Source organism: Humulus lupulus, chromosome X, assembly GCF_963169125.1.
Source record: "Humulus lupulus chromosome X, drHumLupu1.1, whole genome shotgun sequence".
NCBI lineage: Eukaryota > Viridiplantae > Streptophyta > Magnoliopsida > Rosales > Cannabaceae > Humulus > Humulus lupulus.
This window is the reverse complement of record NC_084802.1, coordinates 240049284-240070862: the sequence shown is the minus strand read 5'-3', so window position 1 is coordinate 240070862 and position 21579 is coordinate 240049284.

Genomic DNA, 21579 nt, shown 5'->3' with positions numbered 1-21579 from the left:
ACTCCCTGTAGTCAATGCACATCCTAAGAGATCCATCCTTCTTCTTAACAAACAACACTGGAGCACCCCATGGCGAGAAACTCGGTCTGATGAACCCCAAATCAAGTAATTCTTGCAACTGAATCTTCAACTCCTTTAATTCTATTGGAGCCATTCTATAAGGCGTCCTAGATATTGGCTCCACCCCCGGCGCCAACTCAATAACAAAGTCAATCTCCCGCTGCGGCGGCAAGCCTGGCAGATCTGCTGGAAATAAGTCTGGAAACTCACACACCAATCTAGTCTCGCCCGATCCAACCGACACCACCCTAGAGGTGTCCACAATGCTTGCTAGAAATCCCATGCAACCTTCCTACATCAGGTCTCTAGCCTTAAATGCTGAAATAACAGGTATTCGCGGTCCACCAGACATCCCCACGAACACAAAGGGTACCTCCCCTTCTAGTTCAGAAGGCACCATCTTGCGCTTGCAGTCAATCGTTTCCCCATATTTCACTAACCAATCCATTCCTAATATCATATGAAAGTCATCCATCTCAAGCTCAATCAGATCAACAGACAATTCCCTACCATCTACCTCTACTGGTAATGCCCTAATCCATCTCCTAGAGACTACCAGTCCCCCAGTTGGCAACAAAGTTTGAAAACCCCTAACATACACAATACTAGGTATACACAGCAGATCTATCACCCTAGCAGACACAAACGAGTGGGTAGCTCCCGAATCAAACAATGCAGTATACAAAGACCCAGCACTAGAAATCTGACCTGTCACAACTGAGGGGCTAGCCTCTGCCTCAGTCTGAGTCAAAGTAGACACTCTGGCAGGAGCGAGATTGTCTCCTTGCTTCGGCTCCTCCTTCCTAACTTGTGGGCAGTCCTTCTTCAAATGATTGGCACTCCCATAGACAAAGCAGGCCCTGATCCTGCACTCACCTTGATGTCCTCATCTGCACCGAGGACACACTGGGAAACTCCTCCAGTTGTCACCTCCGCCTTGACGGCCACTAAAAGCACCCCGTGCCCTCCTATCGGAACTGGGAGGAATGAAAGAATATGGGGCCTTCCTTTTCTACTCACTAAGGCCACTACCCCGACTGGATCCAACAAAAGGAGGCACTGTCCTCCTAACATCGCACCTAACAACGCTCTCTCTCCAGATCTGGTCCTTGACCCCCTCAGCTGTAAGGGCCTTGTCCATAACCTGGGCATAAGTAGTACTCCCTAGATCCAAGGTGATCTTCACATCACGGGCAATCATAGCATTCAACCCCCAAACAAATCTGTCTCTTCTTGCCGCATCAGTCGGCACTAAATTTGGCACAAACTTCGCCAATCAATCAAATTTCAGAGCATATTCTGTCACGGTCAACCGGTTCTGAGTCAGGTTGATGAACTCGTCAACCTTTGCAGCTCGGACTGCCACACTGTAATATTTCTCGTTAAAGATATTCTTGAATTCTTCCCAGGTCATGATTGCCACGTTCCTTCTCTGAACCACAACGTCCCACCAGATGCGGGCATCCTCTCTAAACATATAACTGGCACAGGCAACCTTCTCGTTTCCCTCAACACTCATGAAATCCAGGATAGAGGAAACCATATTCATCCACTGCTCTGCCCACAGTGGATCTGGTCCACCCTCAAAGGTGGGAGGATGCTGCTTTCTGAATCTTTCATACAGAGGTTCCCACCTGTTCTCAACCACAAGCTGAACCGGCATTGGCGCTGCACCCTGCTGAATTGGCAGCCCAGTGACCTATGGAGGAGCCTGCTGCCTCAACTGATGTAGTTCCTCCTCTGTTATATGCAATCTTGCTTCCATTTCAGCAAACATTTCTTGCCAATTCTGTGGGGCAGGTGGAGGGTCCTGACCCTGATTGTCATCCTTGGCCCGACTGCCGTGGAGTCTAGATGATTGCTGAGGCATCACAACTATAAGCCTGCAATCAATGACGCTGCTCATCAGGCATGATAACAAAGTCCAATACCACCTCCCATTCACAACAGCCAACCATGAACAACAATCCAGATAACATACAGATAGCACATAACACACATCGGGCCATGCCCTGGCATCATGCATATGTTAACTCATTCATCATGCTCTATATGAAATAAGCAGGTAGATAGGGCATTCAAACACATTTCAAGCATATTATTCAACCATACCAACCAACCCTGAGTCGAGCTTGTCACTGACTGTGAGCGTACATGTTCGGTCAATCCCCAGAACCAATAAACCTTGGCTCGCTCTGATACCAAGTTGTAATGCCCTACTTCCTTAGAGCCGTTACTAAGTGAGTTTAAAATGTGCTTCTAACTCGCTAATCGAGGTTTTAAGGTAAACATGTAATTAAATCATAAACAGGGACATAAACTTTGAAAATAATCTCATTTACTGAAAGTTGTAAAACATTTAACATTTGGGATCCCATAATACTGTTTACAAATATTTACAATTCAAAATATACTCAAGGTCGGCTAAACGAAAAATTAGGGTTCTTTACAAACTACTTCCAAAAAAATACCCCTGGCCGTGGCAGCCAGGAAGACAAGACATGTACGCGTCACGTCACGCTCTCCATACTCATGGTTGGTTCACCTTCTCCTTGCCCTTACCTGCACCACAGAGCACCCGTGAGCCGAAGCCCAGCAAGAAAACTCCACATAAACAGATAACATATACATACAAACCACTTAGCATATAACCAGTTTGCCATCAAGCAAACACATACGACCATGCCGTCTCAGGCGCTTTACCAGGCCCTAAGTTGCGGTCTACACTGTAAGGATATCCCAAGTATCCCCTAGGGTCCTACCCTGGCAACTCGCACTCCACGTGCTAAACTTTGCTCCAGGCCCCTTGCCGTTCTTGACCTTTACCGTTCCCGGCCCTTTGCCGTTCCCGGCCTTCGCCGTTCCCAACCCTAGACGATCATTCACATATATGCATACTCAACATAATCTAAACATAACTTAAATATAAACTACATAATCAATGGGCTACACCCAACACATAATCATATAGGGTCGTGCCCTGCAACAAAACTATGGGGCCTCGCCCTGCCCTATGGGTGCAGCAGTTCTCTTACCTGTGTCCCGAGCTTCTTGAGCACTGAACCCTCGAGCACTGAACCCTCGAGCACGGTCCTCTAATCTGAGCCTCTCTGAGAACCTAGTCACAACACATAAATAGCACCCCCATTACTAACTATTTCAAAAGCGTTTCCCGGAACCAAACCCGAGCCCTCGGGACCTCTCGGAACCCCACACAAAGTGGCGGAAGCGTCCCTCGAGACCCCTGCGCAAAAGCCTAAAAACCACAATTTTCCCCTCCCCAGAAATAGCTTAGTGCCGCGGCGCCACCCTAAGAGGGTCGCGGCGCCCAGAATGGCCCTCGTCCTCTGCTGCAGCCTAGCGCCGCGGCGCAGAAGAACAGGGTCGCGGCGCCCCTTCGCGAACCTAGATTTCTGGGTTTTTCCCCAACATTTTCCCGAGCCAAAACACTCCCAAATCAATACCCATGCATACCTAAGTCTCAAATTCAATCCAAAACCCCATATAAACCATCTAACAACTCAGAAACATCAGCAACAAGCCTAGGCATGTAATCAAACCCATAATTCAAGAATCGGTTTAAAACTCTATAAAACTTAAACCAACAACCCAGAAACTTAAACCACAGCAACTCAAAAAAACTGTGGTGCATGAAACTCTTACCTCAAATAGAAATTCAACTTTGAGCTTCCTCCCATTCTAGCTTCAAGTTAATCGCTCTTGATTCCCAAGCTAAATTCCCTCAATTATTAAGCCAAAACCCAACTTTCAGAATTCAACCCAAACTCTAAAAGAACTTGTAAGAACACCAAAATTCAGAGATGAAGCGTACCTCTGGATCAATCTTGACCTATGTTTGATTTTAGTTGCCTCAAGCCAGCCTTGATTCTCCTCCTAAGCCTCAAGATACCCAGCTCTCTTCCTCTTCCACCTTCCCTTCTAGCTTCTTGATTCCTCTAGTCTCTCCAACACAATATTTAGATTATACTTAGAATAAAGTAACGTGAATGATTTTTCCTCAGCCAAATTCATCAAAATCCCAGCCAAAAGACCCTTTTTCCCTTCCATCTAACTCTCTTTCTAGCTAAACCTCAAGGGCATCTTAGACCTTTCCCATCCCTTACAAATATACCATTTTCCCACCTAGAGTAGCTATCCTTAATGGTTACCAATGATTACCCAAGTTACCAAAATGTCTCCAACCATTACTTACAAATTCCCAATCTCAAGTTATAATATTCCCAAAATACCCCTAGGCTCCTCCCGAGCCGCGTATTTTATCCCGTTGTGACTTTAAGTAGAATGGCTCTCTAGGACCGTCTCAGAGTGCGCATCACAAATATATTACCATTTTATCACATATATCACATATATTACATTTATGCCCTCAACGGGCTAAAATTACCAATTTGCCCCCAACAATCAAACGGGGCCCACATGCATATTTAATCACCTAAACATGCACTCTATTCAAATATTCATTAAATTCACATAAATTAACACAGTATAACAATTATTGCCCTCCAGGCACACTAATCAAGGCTCCAAGCCTTGTTAGCAAATTTGGGTCGCTACAGGATCTGTTCAGAAGGTACTGAGCTCGGGGTCGCAGTTTGAATGAACCGACTGACATGAGGTCGATGATTCCCATGAGTATTAGCAGGTTGAGTATTTCGCAGAATCCGCTCTGAAGGTATGGAGCTCAGAATTGCAGTTCTGACAGAGCGACTAATATTCGGTTGATTATTCTTGTGGGACCTATGAGACCCACTTTGCCTCCATCCGATGTTAACATTGGTTGCAGAAGGGGGTAATGGAGCCAAGATCTCCTCAATATGCTTGTTAGTCTGAGCGATATGGCTCCTTAACTAGGCATTTTCCATCTCGATGGATGTTAGATATCCAGGATGGGGATTTGGTGGGCATGATGCTAAGCTTCCAGTGTCCTCTTGGCCCACATGTTGCTTACCAGGATGACGTTGAGCAATTGAACCTTCTCCAGTGGGGACGGCTGCACGATGCACCTCCTAATCATCAAGTTGTTCCGTCTCGTTGTCACGCATAGACCGGGTGACCACCATGATGAATGTTGGGTGAAACTTGCGTGGGGGATTAAGCACTAATAAGCTCTCAACGAAAGCACTAATCTGTTGACGCGGTTTCTCGCCAACAGTGGATTTAGAAATCTGACAATAGAGATATTAGGCTTTTGCTAAACCGTAATTGAACAAATAATTAAATATCACAAACCCCCACACTTCTACGTGGTTCAGTGGTTAAAATCCACCTAGTCTAAGAGAAAATCTTATTGATCTATTTAGGGCTCTCAGAGAAATTGTTCATGAGAATTACAGCAGAGTTTCAGTATATAAAGAATCAGTCCCTTTTTCCATCGATTCCCCTGGTATTTATAGAGGATTTTCGTGGACAACTTTGGTTCAGCACGTACATAAGTATGGTAAATAATAAATTTGGATAACCTCCTGTTATCCCTGTTTCCTTTCGGGTGCCCAGGTCCACTCTTCAAGCCCGCGGGCTGCCCGAATGAGTTTTGGCCCAAACCAGGCCTGTTTGGAAAAGAGTAAAATAGACGTTGGTAGCCCAAGTCTAGATGAGGCCCAAAGGGCATCCAGGGAGTGTCGTCCGGGACGGTCATACGTGAGATGGTATGAGCGTGGCTTTCGGTAATGACAGTCAGGATCGCAGTGGATGATCCCAGAGCCTGGTAAACGGTCCGGGATCCTGGTGGAATAATCTGAGCCCCTAGTAAACGTTCCGTGCTCCTGGTAAATGGTCTGGGCTCCTGGTAAATGATCCGGGCCCTTGGTAAATGATACAGGGCCTTGACGAATGGAGGGGGACGTGGGTAAACGAACTCGGGTCCGTGGTCCGAGGTTGGTAAGGTAAAGCGTTCGTGACCCTGACTTCATCCCATGAAGCGTGGGGGTTGTCCCCACGCTTCACCTACAGAAAGGCTACCTTGGGATTGTACGCCGTTGGTTCAGACCTGCGCCACCACTACTCTAACCGATCTTGTCCCCTGAATTCGCCTTGTAACCCGAGATGCCCAGACCAAAGCCCTAATTTTTCGGATGACAGATGTGGTTTGGGTTGGCCTAATGGGCTCAGATTAGTGTATTTTCTATATTTTAATCCTTTTTATTGGGCTTCCATTAGAAAAGCCAGCAGTATTTATACCCTTATTGGGCCCGGGTCAGCCCGGCCTAAGCCCAATGCACCCGTAAACCTATAAATACAGGTAGTGGGGCATTGAGGAAGAGGGATCCCTGGCTTGTAAGCAGTTACTCTGCTGAAACTTGTAGAAAACTCCATTGTTTTAGATTCTCTAAGCTCTAGTACAATTGTCTCGTGGACTAAGGCTCATTAACGCCCCAACCACGTAAAACCCTTGTCTTTATTCCATAAATCCTTTCTTCTAAGCTCTCTAATTTTTTATTATTCTAGTTTCTGAAAAACTCGGCAAACATTTTGGTGCTTTCATTGAGAGCTTGAGAAAGCTAGAGTTGATCTCGAACATCTTCAACAATGGTGAACACAAGACACACCACTTTCGATTCTACTAACCAAGAGTCGGGTAATGGAGAACCACTACCCAGCCAACCACTTTCTTGGAGTCCACCTAAGGACACTCCCCATCAGATGTCCCAGCTCGACGAGTCACAGAACTATGAAGGTGGAGCGGAATACAAAGAGGACTACTATGACGAAGAGGGAAATGAGGGGGAATGCCACAACTTAGAGCCTGAGGATCCCGAGATCCTAGAAGGAGTGGACCCCAACCAGGAGGATCTAGAGGTGAACTGAGGTAGCAAGTTCTGGACCAAGAAGCCAGGATTGCTGAGCAGAAGGAGGCCACTCGGCGGATGCAAGATTCCCTCCAAGCCTTACAAGCTTTCATAGCCACCCACGGTTTGGTGGATAATCCCCCAGTTGTCCCGCCTCCGGGAACGCAACCGCTAGCTCCGCAGGCCAGAAATGGCGCCCCTGAGGTCGCAAGCCTGACCCCTCCGGTATGCCCCGGGGTAGGCCAGACGGGAATGCTCTTTACATCCCAGCGCTTTAGTGAACAAAAGCCGCCGGGAGTGCCCACGTAACGACGAGCATCACGCCCTCAGCTCTGGGGACAATATGTCCCGGGTAGACCTACGTGACAGGTTGAATGCTCGAAAAAAGCAGGCTCGCAAGGAAAAGATCCACCTCCAAGAAGGCGACCTTAGAAATGACCTCAACGACAGGAGGAAAGAGAGGGTTCCCTTAGAAGATGGTGTGGCCAGGCAGCTCATGGAGCAGTTGGACACCTTGAAAAAGGTCACAGACTGCCTGGTTTGAAAATAGGAAGGAGCGAACACCGATTCCAACGAGGAGGATAAGGAACCCTGCGCGAGGCACATTCTGGGCGCCGTGCTCCCCAAGGGATTCAAGATGCTGAGTCTAATCGCCTACACCGGGAACATCGACCCCAGGGATCATCTGTCCTGGTATAACTGATTAATGACCGTGGCCCATGTCAGCGACGACGACAAATGCCTCTGTTTTTCAATCACTCTAGGCGGGCCTGCAGAAGAATGGTGGAAGAGACTCAAGCTAGGATCCATCCAATCCTTGTTAGGACTATGGTTGGCATTTCGCAAAAAATTTGTGGCCGCCATGAGAATGGACATGCAAATCAGTGCCCTCGCCAATATTAAACATCTCCCCACGGAGACATTAACAGCCTACATCTAGTGTTTCACCGAAGAGGCCTCCAAGACAAAGGTGGACGATGGCCAATGCCTGGTGGCGCTGCAATCTGGGATTCGGGCCGGATCCCCCCTCTGGGACGATATGTAGCGTAGCAAGGCAGCTACCCTAGAGGAGTTCATAAGGAGGGCCCAAGGATTTATTGACTGGGAAGAGGCCCAAATCCAGGCATTCGGATGGCAGTCGGCACCTCAGCCAAATGCCTAAGTATTTCTGGGATACGGGGTGCAATTCCCAGCACAGAAATACATCACTCCCTCGCTTGCCTAGGATCGGCAGCCGCGCCTGGGATGACCTTCGCCATGCCCACAGTATATGGCCCTGCCTCTTCGGGGTATGTCTCGGCCTAGTCCACCCCTTTTTTCGGATACAGAGTCACACTGATCGAGTACAGCGCTGCCCCTGTCGGAGCCCAGCCGTCCTAGGCGGGAGGAACTAAGGCGAGTGTGAACCCCTCCCGGGGGAAAAGATCCAGCAAGGGCCAAAACCGATCCGAGCCGACTAAGAAGGGCAAGAGGGGCTACGAGCCCCAATACTCAGAGTACACCAACCTAGTGGACACCAGGGAGAACATCTTCCTTGCCACAGAAAGGGCGGTTCATTACCGGAAGCCAACCCCTATGTTCAAAGGAGGAAGGAATCCGAGAGATACTAGCAAGCGATCCGCCTACCATAAGGAGGTCGGCCACATGACCGAAGAATGCTGACAGCTCAAGGATGAGATCGAAAATTTGATCAATTTGGGGCATCTCCACTAGTGGATCAAGATGCCCGTGGGAGTTCCGGGCCTGTCAGCAGTCCCCGGACAGTCCACGGTCCCGGGTGCACCTGGAACGTATCCGCCTCAGGGAGGGTACGCAAAAGGTCTGGCAGCACAGGTCCCTTAGGGGGCCCCTGCTGTGCAAGCACCCGGGCCTGGAATGCCCTATCCGTCTGGGGCCGTGCCCCCCTGAGTAAATGGCCATGTGGCCACAATCTCAGGCGGGCCTCATCTAGGAGGGACGTCCCGGAATGATAAAAAATGCTACCTTAGCGAGCTTGACCATGATCAAGAGGTATGCGCTCTGGTCTAGGCCCCGGCTCAGCGCCCGAAGCTGATGAACCTCCCTATCACCTTCACGGAAGACGACGCCCGTAATGTCCATTTCCCACATCATGACCCTCTGGTCATAGACGCCCAGACCACCAATAAATTGGTGTCCCGGGTGCTGGTGGATGACAGAAGCTCCGTCAAGCCCGCCTTCGTCGCGATTGGATAAATCAAAACAGATCTGACCTCATGCCCAACCTAGATCTACGGCTTCAACGGGGACGCAATACTCCCTATGGGAAAAATACAGTTGCCCGTAACTTTGGGGAACGAGATGCAATGCTCGTTCAAGTTCTATACGTTCGTAGTAGTGGACTGTCCCACTGCTTATAATATCATTTTCGGTCGGCCCACATTGGTCGAGTTCGGGACTATCATCTCCATCCATCACCTATGCATGAAGTTCCCTTGCGATAACGGAAGAGTGGGAAAAATCTGGGGAGTTCAAAAGAGCACCCAAAAATGCTACCACGTGTCCGCCCGACCTATCTACATGGTCCGGGAAGAACCTGACGAGGGAGTTGTCGGCCCGGTTCCAATTCCTCTAGCTGGGACGATTGTTCGGGAAGAGGACGAGCTAGACCCGCGAATAGGAGACGACCGTGTAATGGAACCCATGGACGAGATTGAAGAGGTGTGCATCAGTGACACTGACCTGACCAGGGTAATCCAAGTCAGGAAGAATCTGACGGCAGAGGTCCGAGCCGCAATCATCACCCAAGTAAAGGAGAACCAGGACATCCTAGCCTGGTCTCACTCGAATATGATGGGGATCGACCGCAACATTATCTGCCATGCCTTGAACATCGACAAAGATGCGACCCCAGTCCGACAGAAACGAAGGCCCCTGGGAATGGAAAGGGCAGAGGTCCTCAAGCTAGAAGTTGAAAAGCTGTCTTAGATCAACTTCATTCGTAAAGCTATATATCCCATATGGCTGGCCAACCCGGTTCTGGTACCAAAGCCGAACGGGACCTGGAGGACATGCATCAATTTCACGGATCTCAACAAGGCTTGCCCTAAAGATTGCTTCCTGCTTCCTCGGATCGATCAGATGGTGGATGCGACATCCGGGTATGAGATTTTGAGTTTCATGGATGCCTACTCAGGCTACAATCAGATCTCTATGCATGTAGCAGACCAGGAGCATACCAGTTTCCAGACCGACAAAGGGGTATACTGCTACATCGTCATGCCTTTCGGGCTCAAAAACACCGGAGCCACCTATCAGAGGCTAGTCAACAGAATGTTCCAGGCCCAGCTGGGGTGGAACATGGAGGTCTATATTGACGAAATCCTGGTCAAATCGAAAACCTCTGGAAAACATTCTGACGACTTGCTTGAGGCCTTCGCGATCATTCGAAGACATAGGATGAAGCTGAATCCCAAAAAATCTACTTTCGGCGTGGCATCCGAGAAGTTCCTGGGGTTCATAGTGAGTTTTCAGGGGATAGAAGCCAATCCAGACAAGATTAAGGCACTGGTTGAAATGCCGGGAAATGCTGGGAAGATCCGGGAATGAGGAAAGCCTCCATCGCGCAAGCCCAGATGAGGGCTTGGGGGGTAAATTTTATCCCCGTTTCCTTCCGGGCACCTTAGTCCACGCTTCAAGCCCGCGGGCCACCCGAATGAGTTTGGGCTCAGACTGGGCTCGTTTGGCAAAGAGTAAAATAGACGTTGGCAGCCCAAGTCTAGATGAGGCCCAAGGGGCATCCGGGGAGTGTTGTCCAGGACGGTCATACGGGAGATGGTATGAGCGTGGCTTCCGGTAATGACAGCCGGAATTGCAGTGGATGATCCCGGAGCCCAGTAAACGGTCTGGGATCCTAGTGGAATAATCCGAGCACCTAGTAAACGTTCCGTGCTCCTAGTAAACAGTCTGGGCTCCTGGTAAATGATCCGGGCCCCTGGTAAACGATACTGGACCTTGACGAATGGAGGGGGACAAGGGTAAACAAACCCGGGTTGGTTGTTTGAGGTTGGTAAGGTAAAGCGTCCGTGACCTTGAATTCATCCCATTAAGCGTGGGGGTTGTCCCCACGCTTCACCTGCATAAAAGGCTACCTTGGGATTGTACGCCGTTGGTTCAGACCTGCGCCGCCACTACTCTAACCGATCTTGTCCCCTGAATCTGCCTCATAACCCGAGATGCCCAGACCAAAGCCCCAATTTTTCGGATGACAGATGTGGTTTGGGCTGGCCCAATGGGTTTAGATTAGTGTATTTTCTATGTTTTAATCCTTTGTCTTGGGTTTCCATTCGAAAAGCTGTAACGACCCAAATTTGCTATTAAGGCTTAAGGGCCTTGATTAGTGTGCCTGGAGGGTATAATGGGAATTATGTGTGATTCTAATGAGTAAGATGCATGATTATGATTTAAAGCATGTTATATGACTATTTGAATGTTTGTGATGCATGATTATGTGTATTTGTATGCATGTAGGCCCCAGTTAGGTTAGAAGGGCATAATCGTAATTTTGGCCATTATGGGCATAATTCCTTTGATATATGTGATAATTGTTGAGACCACATTATTATGTGGATATATCTGTGATCTGTGACTCGAGACGATCCTAGTGAGCAAAGTAGCGAAAAAGTCATGGTGGGGATTTATACCCGGCTCGGGGTGAGTCGAGGGGTATAAATCAGAATTTAGTGAGTATACTGGAGTCTATCTTGACATTGAGGAATATTATTGGTGATTAATTAGGTATTGAGAATTAAGCGGGAAATATTAGAGACACTCGAGGAATTAGCGGGAATTTGGTAAAATGACTAAAATGCCCTTAAGTGGATTAAAGGGTTAGAAATAAAGGGGAGGGCATTAAGGTCATTTGGCTTGCAAGGGATAGATATGCTGAGGCTTTATGTTAGTGGGAATTGTAGAAAGTAATAGAAGTCTGAAAGAAAGGAAGGGAGAAAAGAAGGAAAAGGAAGAAAAAGGAAAGGGAGAAAACAGAGAGTTCCTAAGGTCGGTTTATGCATTTTCCATCAGTTTCCTGAGAATTTTGGAGCAAATTTCTGGAAGGAGAGCTGGGTTAGGCTGAGTATCAAGGATCCTAAGCTAGGTTTGAGGAATTGGCAGAGGTATAGCAAGAACTCACCAACACTTGAGGTAAAATTCTGTAAGTTTCTTCAGTTTTGGTTTTAGTTCTTAGCTAGGATATCTAAGCTGGGTTTGATGGTAATTCAGGCCAAGAATTTAGGGAGAGCAAGCCAAAGAGGTGTAGAGGTTGTCTTGAATCCAAAAATCCATTAAACGTGTGAATTCCATGCCTCTAACTCTGATGTTTTGACTGGTTTTGCTGAGTTTCTGAGCTTAGGGTCAGCTATGGTGAATTTTTGGATTAGAGATGCATGTGATTGGGTTTTTTGTTTTTGGGGTGCTTGGGATGAGTGGAGTATGTTTATAAGGTTGTTTTTGAGGTTGGCAAAGGTTTGGAGAGGTTTTGGTTGAGTTTGGTTCGAGGAAATCGCAGGAAGGGAAACTTGGTGTTGGTCTGTCTGTGACTAGCGCTACAGCGCTAGGCCATGCATGCTGAGGGGATTTTGCTTCTGTTTGTAGCACTGTAGCGCCCTCCTAAGAGCGCTGTAGCGCTGCCCTATTTTCAGAAAGGGATTTTAGGGTTGTTTGTAAGGGTTTTTGACCTAGGGTTTGGGGTTTGATTCCACCACCTTGTTTGGTGGAACTAGGACTTTCCGGGGGCTTGGGATTGGCCCCAAGGATAGGTTTTGGACTTGAGGTTTGATAATGACTTTGGCCTATGGTCGTGCTTAGGTGAGCGCTAGGGCTCGAGAGGGATCGTGCTCAAGGAGTCAAGTGATCAAAGCTAGCGAATCGAAAGGTAAGAAAACTGCACCCGAATATATGCTTATGATGGGACTAAGTGCTCCCGATATTTGTATCGTGTCAATGATGGTATTATGCCATGGGACATGTACAAGCGGCCTAAGAGTGTCGTACATAATATTTGCGCACAGAGCACGACTTGGCCACTGGTAGCCGAGGACAACTTAATATTCACTGAGCTCAGTTTAAGCGGGCCAGAGTCAGTGGGATAACAAAGGGAGCGGCCTGATGGCACTAGCCCTAGTTATCATTTGTGAACTGTGTATGATATGAGTTGATATGTTTAGTATGTGGGATACTTGATTATACTGAATGATTATATGATTGAGATTATGTGATGCTATATGAGATATTGATTTGTTTGTTGATTGCCTATGCTCTGCTGTTGTGTTTTCTTGCTCGACCTTGGCTCACGGGTGCTATGTGGTGCAGATAAAGGCAAAAGCAAGCTGGACCAACCCTGAGATGGAGGGCCGCGTGGTGGAATGTACATAGCCAGTTGTTCGATCGTCATGGTCGAGGAGTGAATCAGGACATGGATTGCCTAACTGTCTGTTTTGCCTTAATATGGCTTGATATTGTATTTAAACCTTATGTCTTTTGTAAACGGTCTTTAAACTTAATATTTTTGGGATCCCGTGTAAACAGATAATGTTTCTTAATAAAAATGCGACTTTTGAGACCAAAACATTTTAACCCTAGTTCCTCTATAGTTTCGATAACACGCTTTTAATTAAATGACTTGATTAGCAAGTCTAGCACTTTATAAACACACAGTGTAACGACCTTGGCTATCTAGGGCATTACAACTTGGTATCAGAGCGTCCTAGGTTTATGGGTCTTGAAGATTGGCTGGATATGTACATTCACCGCGAGAGACAAGCTCGACTCAGGGTTTGGTAATTGTGTATACATGGTTATGTGTTTAAATGATTTGAGTGAGATATGATTGTTGATATCTGTTTGATGAATAGGGAGCATGAGTTACTGATAGGGCCTGGCCCTTGACTATTGCATGATGCTATTGAGGCGTGCTTATTAGCACTACTGTGTATGTAAATGAATATCTGGATAAATTGCTATACTTTGATTGTTTGTGAATGATTGGAGTTCCAGTGATGGATCATGGAAATATTATTACCCTGTCATCATAGCCTAATTGCCGAAGTCGTTGATTGCAGATTGACTTGAATAGTTATGCATTCAAGGAAATCCACATGACTAGCCGGCAGGCCTGGGGCTAGAGATGATGACTTGGGTCAGACCCCTCCGCCTGTCCCTGAGAACTGGCAGCAGTTAATGGCCGACATGCAGGCTTGGCTTCAGAGTCAAGATATTCTAATTCTGCGGCAGGCTCCATTTGGGAGTGTTGCCCCTATCGTGTCACTGGCAGTGGTACCTGTAGTGCAGCCAGTTGAGGCTGGGAACAAGTGGGAACCGTTGTATGAGCGGTTCAAGAAGCAGCAGCCCCCGATCTTTGAGGGAGGACCAGATCCACTGAAGGCTGAGCAGTGGATGACTATGATCACTACTATACTTGATTTTATGAGAGTGGAAGGACATGACAGGGTGGCCTGTGCCACCTATATGCTGAGGGAGGATGCCTGAATCTGGTGGGAGGTTGCTTCACATAAGGACTTGTTTAATCAGAAGTATTATAATGTTGCCATCAGGGCAGTGAAAGTGAATGAGTTCGTGGGGCTGGTTCAGGGCAGTATGACAGTTACAGAATATACAGAATATGCCTTGAATATGACGAAATTCTCATTAGGAGGGGATAGTTGTAACGACCCAAATTTGCTATTAAGGCTTAAGGGCCTTGATTAGTGTGCCTGGAGGGCATAATGGGAATTATGTGTGATTCTAATGACTAAGATGCATGATTATGATTTAAAGCATGTTATATGACTATTTGAATGTTTGTGATGCATGATTATGTGTATTTGTATGCATGTAGGCCCCGATTACGTTAGAAGGGCATAATCGTAATTTTGGCCATTATGGGCATAATTGCTTTGATATATGTGATAATTTTTTAGACCACATTATTATGTGGATATGTCTGTGATCTGTGACTCGAGACGATCCTAGTGAGCAAAGTAGCGAAAAAGTCATGGCAGGGATTTATACCCGGCTCGGGGTGAGTCGAGGGGTATAAATAGGAATTTAGTAAGTATACTCGAGTCTATCTTGACATTGAGGAATATTATTGGTGATTAATTAGGTATCGAGAATTAAGCGGGAAATATTAGAGACACTCGAGGAATTAGCGGGAATTGGGTAAAATGACTAAAATGTCCTTAAGTGGATTAAAGGGTTAGAAATAAAGGGGAGGGCATTAAGGTCATTTGGCTTGCAAGGGATAGATATGCTGAGGCTTTATGTTAGTGGGAATTGTAGAAGGTAATAGAAGTCTAAAAGAAAGGAAGGGAAAAAAGAAGGAAAAGGAAGAAAAAGGAAAGGGAGAAAACAGAGAGTTCCTAAGGTCGGTTTATGCGTTTTCCATCAGTTTCCTGAGAATTTTGGAGCAAAGTTTAGGAAGGAGAGCTGGGTTAGGCTGAGTATCAAGGATCCTAAGCTAGGTTTGAGGAATTGGCAGAGGTATAGCAAGAACTCACCAACACTTGAGGTAAAATTCTGTAAGTTTCTTCAGTTTTGGTTTTAGTTCTTAGCTAGGATATCTAAGCTGGGTTTGATGGGAATTCAGGCCAAGAGTTGAGGGAGAGCAAACCAAAGAGGTGTGGAGGTTGTCTTGAAGTCGAAACTCCATTAAAGGTATGAATTCCAAGCCTCTAACTCTGATGTTTTGACTGGTTTTGCTGAGTTTCTGAGCTTAGGGTCAGCTATGGTGAATTTTGGGATTAGAGATGCATGTGATTGGGTTTTTTGTTTTTGGGGTGCTTGGGATGAGTGGAGTATGTTTATAAGGTTGTTTTTGAGGTTGGCAAAGGTTTGGAGAGGTTTTGGTTGAGTTTGGTTCGAGGAAATCGCAGGAAGGGAAAACTGGTGTTGGTCTGTCTGTGACTAGCGCTACAGCGCTAGCCTTTGGGCGCTGTAGCGCTAGGCCATGCATGCTGAGGGGATTTTGTTTTTATTTGTAGCGCTGTAGCGCCCTCCTAAGAGCACTGTAGCGCTGCCCTGTTTTCAGAAAGGGATTTTAGGGTTGTTTGCAAGGGCTTTTGACCTAGGGTTTGGGGTTTGATTCCACCACCTTGTTTGGTGGAACTAGGACTTTCCGGGGGCTCGGGATTGGCCCGAAGGCTTGGTTTTGGACTTGAGGTTTGATAATGACTTTGGCCTATGGTTGTACTTAGGTGAGCGCTAGGTCTCGAGAGGGATCGTGCTCAAGGAGTCAAGTGATCAAAGCTAACGAATCGAAAGGTAAGAAAACTGCACCCGACTATATGCTTGTGATGGGACTAAGTGCTCCCGATATTTGTATCGTGTCAATGATGGTATTATGCCATGTGACATGTAAAAGCGGCCTAAGAGTGCCGTACATAATATTTGCGCACAGGGCGCGGCTTGGCCACTGGTAGCCGAGGACAGCTTAATATTCACTGAGCTTGGTTTAAGCGGGCCGAGGTCAGTGGGATAACGTTGGGAGCGGCCTGAGGGCGCTAGCCCTAGTTATCATTTGTGAACTTTGTATGATATGAGTTGATATGTTTAGTATGTGGGATACTTGATTATACTGAATGATTATATGATTGAGATTATGTGATGCTATATGAGATATTGATTTGTCTGTTGATTGCCTATTCTCTGCTGTTGTGTTTTCTTGTTGGGCCTTGGCTCACGGGTGCTACGTGGTGCAGGTAAAGGCAAAAGCAAACTGGACCAACCCTGAGATGGATGGCCGCGGGGTGGAATGTACATAGCCAGCTGTTCGATCGTCATGGTCGAGGAGTGAATCAGGACAGGGATTGCCTAACTGTCTGTTTTGCCTTAATATGGCTTGATATTGTATTTAAACCTTATGTCTTTTGTAAACAGTCTTTAAACTTAATATTTTTGGGATCCCGTGTAAACAGATAATGTTTCTTAATAAAAATGCGACTTTTGAGACCAAAACATTTTAACCATAGTTCCTCTATAGTTTCGATAACACGCTTTTAATTAAATGACTTGATTAGCAAGTCTAGCACTTTATAAACACACAGTGTAATGGTCTTGGCTATCCAGGGCGTTAAAAAATCCAGCAGTATTTATACCCTTATTGGGCTCGGGTCAGCCCGGCCCAAGCCCAATGCACCCGTAAACCTATAAATACAGGTAGTGGGGCATTGAGGAAGAGGGATCCCTGGCTTGTAAGCAGTTACTGTAACGACCCGAATTCGCTAACAGGGTTTAGGGCCTTGATTAGTGTGCCTGGAGGGCAATAAATGATTTAATATGTTAATATGTGAATTTATGTGAATATATGATAATGATGCATGTTTAGTTGAGTTAAATGTGCATGTGGGCCCCGTTTGGATATTAGGGGTATAAATGTGATAAATGCGATATATATATGTGATATATCTGTGCAGCACGATTCGAGACAGTTCTGGGGAGCGGTTAGCCAGAAATTCACAACAGGGTTGAGAATCCGACTCGGGGCGAGTCGAGGGGTAATTTGGGCATTAGTTATTATATGGGGTTATCGGGTTGTGAAAATAAATATTTGGAGATATATTTGAGGATAGAATGTCTAGGAGGGAATATTGGGGAAATTTACCATTTTGCCCTCGGGGACGTTTTGGTACCTCGAGCCTTGAGGTAACGTTGAAGCTTTAGTTAAATAAAACAAAACTTGGAATAGTTTAGAACACATAGAAACCGACCCATATCTTTCCCTCATCACTTGGTTTTCTTCTCTTCATCTTTCTCTAAGGCTTAGCAAGGAAAACTTGGGGAAACCAACTTGAAGCTATGGAATTACAGCTGAGGATTTAGGGGAGCTTGAAGCTTGGAGCATAGGGAGCTGGTTCTGAGGTTCAATCAAGCAAGGGTATGCTTTAATTATAAAGATTATGTTTAGAATTGCTGCTGGTTATTAGAGATTGCATGTTAGATAAGTTTGGGATGTTCTTGATTGCTTGGTTGAGTTTTGAAGCTGGTTCTTGATAGGTTTTGATGTTGAGACTGTGTTAGAACTTTTGTGGTGACAATCTGGGACTGTTATTAAGTTTTGGGTGAATTGGTTTGAGGAAAAATGCAAAAAAATGATGAAGATTTCTGGGTTGGAGGCTAGGGTCGCGGCCCTAGGAGGGGCATGCCGCAGCCCGTGTGCGTGCGCGGCCATGGGAGGCTGAGATGATTGATGCGCGCCGCGGCGCTTGGCCAAGCGCGACGCGGCCCGTGTGTGCCTCAGGGAGATGCTAGCCTCTGTTTTGAGGCTAGCTGCAACGCTTGTGGGTAGGGCCGCGGCTCTTAGTGCCAGTCTGAGTTTTTAAGTGTGTTTAGGCTTGGGAACTCAATGGTTAAGGCTCGGGATGGATTTTATCACCCGGATTGATAGAATTCAAGGTCCCGGAGGTTAGAGATATGGCTCAAAGTTATTTAATGGACTAGAACTTGATGGATGGATATTGTTAATGTGTTGTGACTAGGGTTTCGGCGAGGCTCGAGTTAGAGGACTGTGCTCGGGATATCAGTGCTCGGAGAGCTCGGGACTCAGGTAAGAAAACCCTTGTTCCCATAGAGCTTGTATGCAGGGCTGAGCCCATTGTGTTTGAATTGCAGGGCATAGCCCTTTGATTGAATTTGCTAGTATTCTATACTTGTTTATTATGCTATGAATACAATTGTGTGAATGATCGGCAAGAGCTGGGAACGGTGTAGGCCAAGGTCGGCAGGGGCCAGTAACGGCAAAGGGCCGGAAATGGCGTTAGGCACGTTGAGTGCATGGCCGAGTACGGCAAGTCCTAGTTCGAGTTGAGCACATGGAATGCGAGTTGCCAGGGTGAGTCTCTAAAGGATACATGGGATATCCTCACGGTGTGGACCGCGAACCCAGGGTCTGGTAAGGCACCTGGGACGGCTAGGCCATATGTGTTTAGCCTATTGATGGCCAGTTTATGTACTTGGTGTATGTTTTGCATATGTTATCTATTTGTGGGTTTTCTTGCTGGGCTTCGGCTCACAGATGCTCTGTGGTGCAGTTAAGGGCAAGGAGAAAGCCAACCAACCATGAGTGTAGCAAGCATGAAGCGGCGTGTACATGTTTGGTCTGCCTGGCTGCCACAGCCTATGGATTTTGGGAGATGATTGTAATAAAACCTAGATTTTGTCGTTTAGTTGACTTGGTTGTATTTATATGTTGTAAATATTTCTAAACAGTATTTTGGGATCCCAAGTGTTAAACTTTTATGATTTTCAATGATATAAATTTATTTCTAAAGTTTTTACTCTGACTATGGCTTAATTACACTTTTGCTTTAAAAACCTCGATTAGCGAGTGATTGCACGTTTTAAACTCACTTAGTAACGTCTCTAAGGTAGTAGGGCGTTACAGTTACTCTGCTGAAACTTGTAGAAAACTCCATTGTTATAGATTCTCTAAGCTCTAATACAATTGTCTCGTGGACTAAGGCTCATTAACGCCCCAACCATGTAAAAACCTTGTCTTTATTCCATAAATCCTTTCTTCTAAGCTCTCTAATCTTTTATTATTCTAGTTTCCAAAAAACTCGGTAAACACCTCCCATTTACATAAGGATATGATTGCCTATAGAATTTACATCCATTATCTCGAGTAATAAATGCGTAATAAAATCTAGGCGTTAATGAGCGTATAAGGAATCTCTAAGTCTTTTGAGATCCTTCATTATGCATCATGAACAGGCTTCTGCAAGTTGGTCACTTCATTCGAGCTGGATGTCTCAGAACTAACGTATCGAGACACGGGCTAAGTTCAGAGTTTCAAAAACTTGATCTGGCCATCACGCATCTTGAACTAGGTTGTTGCACAAAAGGCGATTTGAAGATTATCGGGTCTTCGTAAGCTATTAAGTTGAACTCGAGCTGCTCACTCTAGAGTTAGCTAGACATTCTATCTGCACGCTTTCTTCATGTTCTTGTCTGCTAGCTGTACCCCATGCTGAGTGATTCTGTTCGTATTTATTTTGGAGTACAACAAAGTTAATTTTGAATTAATTGATATTTATTTTGGGATATATATTATCTCAAATATTAATTAAACAAACAAATGAAAAAATTAGGGAAAACCCTAATGTGGCTCACGACACACTTAAAGAACAGTGAGTGTGTGGCGCCACTCAGGGATAGAAATTTCCCTGGGATTTGAATTTTGAATTTCAAACTTATTTCTTTATTTAATTATTCTTTTTAAATATGATTTAAAATAAATAAATAAATAGTAACTGATCAGTTTTATTTTAAATAAAATAAAGATTAATTAAATTAGTTAATTATCTTTATAAACCTGAAAGAAGTGATACTTTCAAAAGGAGTTTTAAGTTGTTTTGACTATCAGACTCTCTCAAGAAAAGAAACAATATAATTTCCTAAACCTGAAATTCTAGAAATTTCTATAGCATCTCTCTTCTCAAACCTCTCTAGATCTCATGTGCTGAGTACATCTAGAGAGTTCTAAATCAACCTTTTGAATCCTACGTGCCCACACACGTCCTTGTATGTTTGAGAATTGGTCTGGAAGATCAAGGTGTGAGCTTTCAAAATAAGGACAGGAAGATCGTTGATTTATACAAAAAGATTCGTGGACTCTTGATAGGCTACAAGAGGTAATATCTAATCTATTTGTGTTTGATTTAATATATCTATATATGTATGATCCTGACTGCTATTAATTTTTTTTAAAAGATCCATTCCGCTGCGTATCCTGATTTATCATATTTAATACCAACATATTGTATGCTCAATTCATTAATAAGGTAACTAAAGAGTTGATAATATACTAAAATCCATGAAAAAGATACTAAAGTCATGAATATGGTAACTAAAAAGTATATCAATTTATGTTTTTCTAATTTAAAGTTGCAGTTCTATAAATTATTATCATGAACTTTTTGAGAGGTTACTAATCAGTATCTTCTTCGACTAAACTTATATTTGGCATTCCAAAGTTCTACAATATAAAAGAAGTTTGAATAATTCTGTCTTATAATCTCGTTTTAGTTGATATTGGAAAAGATATTTCAACACATGAATATTTGTATTCTTAAGTCATGAATAATGTAGCTAAAGAGTTTGTAAAATGGTCAAATTAATGAAAAAGAAACTAAAGTCACGAATATGATATCTAAAAAGTAACTTTTGCAAAAGTTACTTATCAATATCTTCCTTGATTAAACTAATATTTTGCATTCCAAGGTTCTAAACATTATAAAAGACATTTGAATACTTCTGGCTTAATAACCACCAAGTATTCCAATGGAGTGCAGATGTTATGCTTTAATTTTATTTTTCTTTGGCTTTAGAACTGGTTCAGTTTTGCAAGATCTTCGATTGAGTCCCTTTTATTTGCACCTTCCACATTTGATTTGTGTTTTTGATTCTAGTGCACTTTTGTATCTTTGTTTCTTTGGCCTCCTTGTTGGTCTCTTATTTTTTGGTGGTATCAAAATTGTTTATTTAATCCCATTAGGTATATCCCAAGAGATTGGACCACCTAATGGTAGGATACTGTCTTCATATGTTGCCATGCAAGCTTCTTTTTTGTAGTAGTGGGAGTAGTCATAGCAAGATACATGCCTTTTTGTTAATACAACCATTGCACGGGAATGAGGCATTTCATCATATTGGAATCTTTGACACGTGCATGTTTTTTTTTTCTCCATGTCCACAATGTAAG